The sequence below is a fragment of the Bos indicus genome, chromosome 6 (genome assembly GCF_029378745.1).
Source record: "Bos indicus isolate NIAB-ARS_2022 breed Sahiwal x Tharparkar chromosome 6, NIAB-ARS_B.indTharparkar_mat_pri_1.0, whole genome shotgun sequence".
Classification (NCBI taxonomy): domain Eukaryota; kingdom Metazoa; phylum Chordata; class Mammalia; order Artiodactyla; family Bovidae; genus Bos; species Bos indicus.
The window spans coordinates 112,960,655-112,970,991 of NC_091765.1; the positions used below are offsets into that span (position 1 = coordinate 112,960,655).

Here is a 10,337-nt window from a genome sequence, read left to right on the forward strand (position 1 = left end):
TGAAGTATAGTTGATTTACAGTGTTCTAGGTGTGCAGCAAGGGGATTCAGCTATACATATACACACATATTATTTTTGATACTATTTTCCATTATAGGTTATTACAAGATATTGACTATAGGTCCCTGTGCTATACAGTAAACCTTTGATGTTTGGTGCATATCTATTTTTTTAATTAGAAATCTAGCATTCTATTCATACTATGTTAAACAAGTGGAATCAAAATGTCATACATTTTTTAGTTAGCAAAAATTCACAAGTTTTCTAAAATATATATATATTATGCATATATATGTATGTATACAAAAGCTTTTCTACTACACTTGATAAAGATTTTAAAAAGAACATCAAAGAAAGAAGAGATGAAGAAATTGGAAATCATTAACTAAATAAATGGGAGCACAATAGAAAAAGTGAAACAAAGTAGATAAAAGAAAAGATCACATTTCTAAGTTCTAAAGAAAACATTTAGGAGGCTCTTTTATTTATTGTACAACTTAGGTAAAGAATCTGCCTGCAATGCAGGAGACCTGGGCTCGATGCCTGGGTCGGGAAGATCCCCTGGAGAAGGAAATGGCAACCCACTCCAGTGTCCTTGCCTGGAGAATCCCATGGACAGAGGGGCCTGATGGGCTACGGTCCATGGGGTCGCAAGAGTCAGACGTGACTGAGGGACTAAAGCACCAGCACCAGCACCAAGGACCTGATGGAGCGTTCGCCTCCAGGGAAAGGGAACTGAGTTAGAGTTCTGGCCCTGTAGGAGCTCATAGTCATACAGGAGACAAAGATACAAAACGAACAATATCATGGGATGTGTCTTAGTCTAGATCACCAATTCCCAATACATGATGAGCGACCTCTGGGTCTCCCAAGACACTTCAGTGGATCTGCAAGGTCCCAGTGCTTTTTATCGTGACACTAACATGGTATTTGCCTTTTCACTCTCTTTCTCTTGTGAGTGTGAAGTGGAGTTTCCCAGAGACAATGTGACATGTAAAGTCACAATGGATCACAGAAGTAAATAGAACAATCAAGTTGGCTTCTGTTAAACCAGGCACTAAAGAGATGTTCAGAATGTAAAACAACATGCTCTCCTCATGATCATTTTCTTTTCCAAAATATAGCTGTCTTTCTTAAAAACGTTTCCATGATTTACTATTATTTTTAAATGAATTAACAAAGAATTCTCAGAAGCAATTTCTTATATAGTTACTGTTCAGTTGCTAAGTTGTGTCTGACTGTTTGCGACTCCATGGACTACAGGCTTCCCTGTCCTTCACCATCTCCCTGAGTTTGTTCAAACTCACGTCCATTGAGTCAGTGATGCCATCCAACCATCTCGTCCTCTGCCACACCCTTCTCCTCCTGACCTCAATCTTTCCCAGCATTAGCACAAGTACATGCACACACATACACACACTTGTATGTGTGTATGCTCTCCCAGTCGTGTCCGACTCTTTGCAACTCCATGGACTGTAGCTTGTCAGGCTCCTAGTCCACAGGATTTCCTGCTGCTGCTGCTAAGTTGCGTCAGTAGTGTCCGACTCTGTGTGACCCCATAGATGGCAGCCTACCAGGCTCCGTTGTCCCTGGGATTCTCTAGGCAAGAACACTGAGTGGGTTGCCATTTCCTTCTCCAATGCATGAAAGTGGAAAGTGAAAATTGAAAGTGAAGTCGCTCAGTCATGTCTGACTCTTCACGACCTCATGGACTGCAGCCCACCAGACTTCTCTGTCCATGTGATTTTCCAGGCAAGAGTACTGGAGTGGGTTGCCATTGCCTTCTCCAGGGGAATCTTCCTGACCCAGGGATTGGACCCACGCCTTCTGTGTCTCCTGCTCTGGCAGGCAGATTCTTCAGCACTGAGCCACCTGTGAAGCCCAGGGTCTTTTCTAGCATCAGGGTCTTTTCCAATGAGTCTTATCTTCACAGCAGGTGGCCAAAGTATTCAGCTTCAGGATCAGTCTTTCCAATAAATATTCAGGGTTAATTTTCTTTAGGATTGACTGGGTTGATCTCCTTACCATCCAAGGGACTCTCAAGAATCTTCTCCAACACCAAGTTACACAATTAGAAAGGAGCTCACGTACTGCTCTAATCCAGGCTATGGGTTTCAGAATCCTGTGTGTAAGCTCATCTCTCTCCTATTTTTTTGTGATTAATCTTCCTTTTCTATTAATGGATTTACTCTTTTATTATAACTTTTTATTGGATTATAGTTGCTTTACAATATTATGTTATTTTCTGCTGTACAGCAAAATGAATCAGTTATACATGTACATATATACACTCTCTTTTGGGATTTCCTTCCCATTTAGGTCACTACAAGGCATTGGGTAGAGTCCCTATCTATTTTATATGTAGTATTTTGCATGTCAATTCCAATCTCCCAATTCAATCCACTCCCCCAATTTCCACCCCTTGGTGTCCTTAGGTTTGTTCTGTATGTTTGTGTCTCTACTTTTACTTGCAAATCTGTACCATTTTTCTAGATTCAACAAATCTAGTCTTTTTAATGTCTATCATTCATTACTCTCCTTTGAGACCTATAAATATCCCCACTTATGTTTCACTAAAATGCGAGAACTGTCAAGGAATAGAGCACTATTCTTTCTGAGACAGAACTGCATTCATTCATTCCTTTACACATCCATTTAGTATTTATTGAACATCTATTTTGTGCCTGTTATTGTAATTGGTTCTGGGAATGAAAAGATGAAATACAATGTCTGCTTTGAAGGAGTTTCTGTTCAGAGAGACTCAAGTAACAGTGACACAGGGCCCAGCATGCAGAGATGATGTGAGGTACTTGTCCCTGCAATTTGATGACTGCTGGGGTTACAAATCCTCATGTATTTCCACAGTTCTTTTGCCCTCGTCCCATAGGGTTTATTGGAGGAGGAAATGGCAACACACTCCAATATTCTTGCTGGGATAATTCCATGGACAGAGGAGGCTGGCAGGTTACAGTCCATGGGGTCACAGAGTCAGACAGGACTGAGCAACTGAGCAAGCATAGAGTTTATAATTTTGCTGTGGCAAATATGTTCAAAGGATGAAGAGAAGAAAAAATCTTCCAGAATCTAGAGTAAGAAGCTGCCTAATTCTGTAGAGAGGAAAATGGTGAGGTCTCAATAGAAGAGGTAAGATTTAGGGTAGGTTTTGGAGGTTGAGTTGAAGTTTGCAGAGAAAAGGAAAGAAGAATGCTGCAGGTGGAAGTAGCTGCATGCTCAGAGACATGAAAACAAGAAATGGCCAAAAGGAAGAGAAATAATAGCCCAGATCTAAATAGTGATTGGCAGTATTGTCAGAAGATGATTGCTGATTAATGACCAAACCAATGCTCCAGGGCAAAGTGTTAGGGATGCCAGGGCGATGAGGGGTCGGGGGAGGTTGCTCCAAGCTCAGAGAAAGCTTCAGGTGCAAGGTCAGGTTAGAAGCAAAGAAAGAAATAGCTGCAAAGGCTAGAGAGGTCTGAGGCTTTGATTTTTAATCCATTGGGACATAATTCTTTAAACTTGAGTATTGAGGAAGTTGTCTTTCGGGTATTTGTCAGCCTGAGGAATGGGCTTCTTCCACTTCTTGGGGAAATAGAAGGGAGCCTAGGTATTTTTAATATAAAACTTTATGTTGTCTGTATAAAAGCTCTTAGGAGAAAGACTTGAAAATCTCATATGGCCTCAGCATCCCTGAGGAAATGGTTCAGACTAACACTTTCCGTTATACTGCAAGAGTGCTTTGAGAGCGAACACATCTGATGAATTCACCCTCGACTGCACCTGGCCAGGTATGGATCAGGCTAACCAGCTCCTCTTTCCTACTGTCAGCACAGAGAGAGGAAAATGAGATTTAAGTTCAAATGAAGTATGGCTGGGAAAAATCTGTATGTCAAATGAGGGCATCAGTAAGTGCCTTTAAAAAAAAAACAACTCTCATTTCATATCGGAGTAAAGCTGATTAACAATGTGATAGTTTCAGGTGTGCAGCCAAGTGATTCAGCCACACACACACATGCATCCATTCTCTCCCAAACTCCCCTTCATCTAGGCTGCCGTGTAGCACCGAGCGGTTCCCTGTGCTATACACTAGCTCCTTGCTGGTTATCATTTTAAATATAGCAGTGTGTACATGTCCATCCCAAACCCCCTAACTATCCTTTCTCCCCATCCTTCTCCCCTGTAACCAAAAAAATATATGGAATGCTTCACGAGGCTGCATGTCATCCTTGCGCACAGGCCACACTAATCTTCCCTGTCCTGTTCCACTTTTAGGACATGTGCTGCTGAAGTGAGCACCTTTTTTGTTGTTCTTTTGGCTAAAATGATAAGAACAAAGAGTTCTAATGCTGTGTCCGGATAGAATTTATTTTAAAGCGGTTTGTTGTTGCTTTTTCATTTTGGTTTTTGCAGAAATTGTCACCACTCTCTCGATCCCCACTTTGCTGTGTTGGGATTGCCCAGAGTGTGTGTCCCATAAGAAGACTAGAAATATTTTTAAATTGAATAGATCTGTGATGGTTTTAGGTTCCCTGGCAAAAAATTTCGCATGGGTAAATCATTTTCACTGAAAAGCAGTTAGGAGAATAGGTGAAGAGAGGAAATGGACCAATTTTATTTTTCTTTTCTAACTACAGCGTCTTTAAAGACCAAAGCTGAGGTTTGCAACTGGCAGCTAGGAGAAGCTGACAGCTGCATCTTTTCAGATTGGGGCACAGACTACCCTCTAACTCTTTACTCTTGGTGCCTGGAAAATGTGACTCTGCTCAAAGATTTCAGGCAGAAAATAGTGTTTGTTTATTCTTCAAAGACTGCTATTGGCTTCTCTTGCTGTCTTTCTGGATGTGCCTAGAAGGGACCCATTGTGTGCAAAGCTTGTCAGCACCATTATTTGTGATTCAAAAGACGTTTATTAAGCCTCTGGTATAGACCTGTCCCTATAGTTGGTGACAAGGATGCAGAGACATAAGAGTTCTTCTTCCTGTCCAGAGGTCACCATGATTACTGAGGGAGTCAGGAGGGCCAGCTGCTGCGGGAGTGACAGTGGGGACTCCTGGCCCTCCCTGGGGTGTCAGGGAGGATGCTCTGGAGGAGGGGACAGCCTGAGTTGAGACAAGAGGGACCAGACAAATCATCAGAGACCTGGGAAGTGGTCACAGACCGCGAGAAAGATGACAAGAAATCAAGGGACAGTGTGGGATCTCCTGTAGCCACAGTAGCTTCCAAAGCCTGCAGCAAAGTACCTTCTGGTGAGCAAGGAGGGAGCATCTTGAGAGTTAGAGACATGAGGTGAGGGGCCTTAGCGTCAGGGGAGGTGGTGCATCCATCAGGGTCCTGACAAGTGCAGACAAAGGTCCACTCACAGAGCAGGGTTAAGGGATCAGTGACGCCGGTGGACTGCAAGCACCAGGAGCCAGATGAGGCCAGGACCACTCCCAGGGGAGGAAACAGTGAGACCGGGGCTGCGAGGATGGTCACCCACCAGGAGATGCTTTTCAGGGACCAAGCCGTAGCCGGAACTCGGGCGCTGCAACAGGGAGGAGATGGGAGGCCATGCCTTGAACTCTGTTTCCTGTAGACTTCCACCCTACCCAGCCCCTCCGTTGGCCAAAGTCAACCAGCGGCCAGAGGGCAGCAGAGCTCTGGGAGGCAGGGGTCAGTGCTCAGACACAGAGCATCCACATTATCATGTTCTGTATCTAAAGCACAATCACAGTCAGTGTTGACCTTCGCACAGATATGAGGAAGGTTATTTTATAAGTTTTAAGACATGCCAAGTGAAACATGGGGTTTAGATAAGTATTGCAAACACAGGTAATTATGATAAGCTTTTAGTAACAGCTGATGGGTTTCCTGTATTTTACCACATGCATTGCTAAAAACCACCTTCTAACATTTAAGACCTAGATCTGTTCTTCCTATAAGCCCTGGGATGTTTATTTGATTCAGTGACTATTTGGTGGGAATTCAGCTGAATTTTCCTTAGTGATTTACATATTCCTGTGAGGCACATTAGGGGGAATCATGTGAATGGAAGAACAGAATATGGAGAAAGAAAACATTTGCTGAATACTTACTCAGTTCAGTTCTGTTCAGTTGCTCAGTCGTGTTCAACTCTGCGACCCCATGGACCGCAGCATGCCAGGTCTCCCTGCCCATCACCAACTCCCGGAGTTTACTCAAACTCATGTCCACTGAACTGGTGATGCCATCCAGCCACCTGATCCTCTGTCCTCCCCTTCTCCTCCCGCCTTTGATCTTTCCCAGCGTCAGGGGCTTCTCCAGTGAGTCAGCTCTTCACATCTGGTGAATACTTACTATGTGCCTACAATCTCATTTCAACTTCACAGCCACCCTCTAATTTTTTCACACACTGTAGGTGAGATTACCTCAGAAGCTCCTTACAAACTCATGGAACCAGGATTCAGACCTGAGTCTTTGAGATGCCAAATCCCATCCTGTTTTCAGAAAACCAGTGTCTGTGTTAACCTGTCATGTGGTCTCATACACTAAAGGTTCCTGCTGGAAAACAGGCAAATTACCTTTTTTCTTTCTTCCTCCTCCCCCTCTTTCTTCCTTCCTTCTTCCTCCCTCCTCCACTTTCTTGCTTTCTTTCTTTCTTGCTATTATTTTCCAAACTCAGCATATCACAGGCAACAGTTTTTTCTTCTCCCATCTCTGATCCTTCCTTTAGAAAACAAATCCTATATGATAAATGGTATAACCTTTAGCTTAAATCGCTACTAAATAGATCAGCATTGCAGAAGCTCATTCCTACATAAGCCATCTGTGTGAAGAACTCCTATGACAAGAAAACAGGAGCCTGCTTTTAGAGGCTCCTAAGGAATAGAACAGCTTATTATAAAGAGTTTCTTTGCAGGGATCATATTTGCAAAACTTGATCTGAAAAGAACACAGTAAGGAGGGATGTGAATTCTATCTTACCTGTACTGGTTCCAGTATTATTTGAGTTTTAAGCTTCTGGAAAATTTTATCTTCCATTGATTCACATTTTGCCATGGAATCCAATTCCTCCCTGGATGTTTCAACTGAAAAATCATCAACAGAACTATTAGAGCAACAGGAATAATCACTACAACCTGACCATTCACATAGGCTGAGGGAACTCAGTTTGAGATAAGTCAAGTTAGGGTTAAATCAGAGAGCGAAGACCAGATGTTTATACATGCTCTCCCTATTCATTCATTCATGGAAATTAATGCTTTAAGACCATCTGAGTTTCCAGGTGCTCCACAAAGCATTATTTACAATGCTGGTGCCCACTGAACACTTCTTCTTAAGCTTAAAATTGAAAGAACAGACTCAAGTCAAGGCCTCAGGATTGCACCCAGCACATCACAGGATACCCAACAAATGTGACCCTCTCTGAGCATACTGTCCTCATCACTCCTGCCAGATACACCCTAATGGTCATCTCTAAGATGGGGAAACAGTGGAAACAGTGGCTGACTTTATCTTTCTGGGCTCCAAAATCACTGCAGATGGTGATTGCAGCCATGAAATTAAAAGACACTTACTCCTTGGAAGGAAGGTTATGACCAACCTAGACAGCATATTAAAAAGCAGAGACATTACTTTGTCAACAATCCATCTAGTTAAGGCTAGGGTTTTTCCTGTGGTCATGTATGGATGTGAGAGTTGGACTGTGAAGAAAGCTGAGTGCCGAAGAATTGATGCTTTTGAACTGTGGTGTTGGAGAAGACTCTTGAGAGTCCCTTGGACTGCAAGGAGATCCAACCAGTCCATCCTAAGGGAGATCAGTCCTGGGTATTCATTGGTAGTACTGATGTTGAAGCTGAAACTCCAATACTTTGTCCACCTGATGTGAAGAGCTGACTCACTGGAAAAGACCCTGATGCTGGGAAAGATTGAGGGCAGGAGGAGAAGGGGATGACAGAGGATGAGATGGTTGGATGGTAGCACTGACTCAATGGACATGAGTTTTGGTGGACTCCAGGAGCTGGTGACAGACAGGGAAACCTGGCGTGCTGCAGTTCATGGGGTCACAAAGAGTCGGACATGACTGAGCGACTGAACTGAACTGAACAGTTTGAGCATCTTCTACCTCACTGAACTCTGATGTCACGTGCATTTCTTCTCCCATCTTTACACTTGTTCACTCAGTCATCAAATAGTCATCAAATGCTCACCATAGACCTCCCAGCCCATTCCTTCTCCACATGCAGCTCCCAGAATTCCCATGTCACACTCCAGCCACCACAGCCCTCTGTGACCCCCAACAGGCTGGTGTCTCTCAAGAGAACCTTCTGTCTTTGTAACATGTATCAAAATATAATGTTGATACGCTCTGAATTGGGTTTCCCTGGTGGCTCAGTCGGTAAAAGAATCTGCCTGCAATGTGGGTTCAATCCCTGGGTTGGGAAGATCCCCTGGAGGAGGGAACAGCAACCCATTCTAGTACTCTTGACTGGAGAATCCTCATGGACAGAGGAGCCTGGCAGGCTGCAGTCCATGGGGTCTCAAAGGGTTGGACACAATTGAGCAACTAAGCACAGCATAGCACCTTCTGAATCAGATAAATGAAGGTAATCAAGTTGATGAATTTGAGAAGGCATGAAAGGTGCACACCGTCACAGCTGGGTCTGACAAGGGAGCCATAAATGCCTTTCGGAGCAGGGCTCCAGCAAGTGTATGAACACATACAAAGTTTCAGGGTAACCTTTAGGGCTTTGTAAATGCTGTTCCCTCAGGCCACAGGGCCTCCAACCTGTTTGACCCAGGAGACCTCAAACTCAAGTTTCAGCTAAGAACCCAGCTACCTCGGGGAAGCTTTCTTCTTCTTTTTGAAGATTTTGAACATACATAAAAGGAGAACGAATACTGTAACGAACCCCGTCCATCCATCGACCAGGCCCAACAGTGTCGTCTCATGTCCAGTGTCGCTTGCTCTGGGGACCTAGGAGTGGGGAGCCAAGTCGGGTGGAGCTGGGATTTTGCCCAAAGGATCAGCAGGGAGCACTAGATGGGTTACAAACACAGAAATGACACGGTCGGATCTGCTTTCCAGGGAAGACCACTCTGATCTTTGAAGATGGATGAGAAAGGGGCAAGACTGAACTTGGGGATATCGAGGAAGAAGGTGCTGTTGGGAAGTAGGTGGAAACTTAAAACGCAGTGGGGGATGGGGCCCCTGCACAAGCAGATGCAGTGAGCTACAGTCGATCTGTGTAAGGCATGCCTCAACATCAGCAGGCTGTGGGGACAAAAGGTTCCAACCCGGGGAGTCTGAGAAGCCTCCTTGTAGAATGATATGGTGTGAGTGTGTTCTTGAAGCCAAGTAAAGACAAGAAGCTATAACTGTGCCTCCGTGCAAAGAGAGCTTACCCAGCAAAGAACATTGTTTATGGTGCATTGGTAATTAAACTTGACCCTCTCTTTGCTTCACTCCACCGACCTTCAGTTAAAAGGACCCCAGCATCTGCGTGTTGTTATTGTAATGAACAGCATTTCCACCACCGCCCCTCATCCGAATCCCCAGCAAGTCTACAGGGTTCTCTAAGAGTCATTACTGTGGGCGCTCACACTTCCATCATAAAACCTCACATGAATGTTTCTCACAACCACTTTGCTTTCTCTTTGAGGCTGTTCAAATGTCAATGGTTTTAGCAGTGAGCTTAACCTTTACATATTTTCACCAGAGTCTCAGAAACACAGCCTGTGCTGGATTTTCTTCACAGCGGTGGGTGGGAATGTTTTATACACATAGTGATAAGCCAAGAATTCTGGCAGCACCATTGAATTGCCTTCAAGACATCATACATGTTTGAGCAGTTTCAATAAGGCAATGGGGCTCCATTGCATTCAATGCCAAGTATATAAGAATCATTCATTTATCATTCATTCAGCAAAAATTGTTGTTCAGTTGCTTAGTCATGGCCGACTCTTTGCAACCCCATGGACTGCAGCACACCAGGCTTCCCTATCCATCACTAACTTCCTGAGTTTACTCAAACTCAGTTCCATTGAGTCAGTAATGCCATCCAACCATTTCATCCTCTGTAAGCCCCTTCTCCTCCTGCCTTCAATCTTTTCCAGCATCAGGGCCCTTTCCAATGAGTCAGCTCTTCACATCAGGTGGCCAACGTATTGGAACTTCAGCTTCAGCATCAGTCCTTCTAATGATTATTCAGGACTGATTTCCTTTAGGATGGACTGTTTTGATCTCCTTGCAGTCCAAGGGAGTCAAGAGTCTTCTCTAACACCACAAGTCTTCTCTAATACCACAGTTAAAAATTATCAATTCTTTGGCATTCAGCCTTCTTTATGGTCCAACTCTCACATCCATACATGACTGCTGG

At 43.9% G+C, this 10,337-nt stretch overlaps 1 non-coding gene across 1 annotated transcript; it reads right to left on the bottom strand.

The window, feature by feature from the left end:
• Nucleotides 1–4,189: 4,189 nt before the first annotated feature.
• Nucleotides 4,190–4,296, bottom strand: LOC139183770 (U6 spliceosomal RNA). Its single transcript, XR_011567387.1, has one exon. It is a non-coding gene; the product is annotated as a U6 spliceosomal RNA (small nuclear RNA).
• Between the last annotated feature and the right edge of the window lie 6,041 nt (nt 4,297–10,337).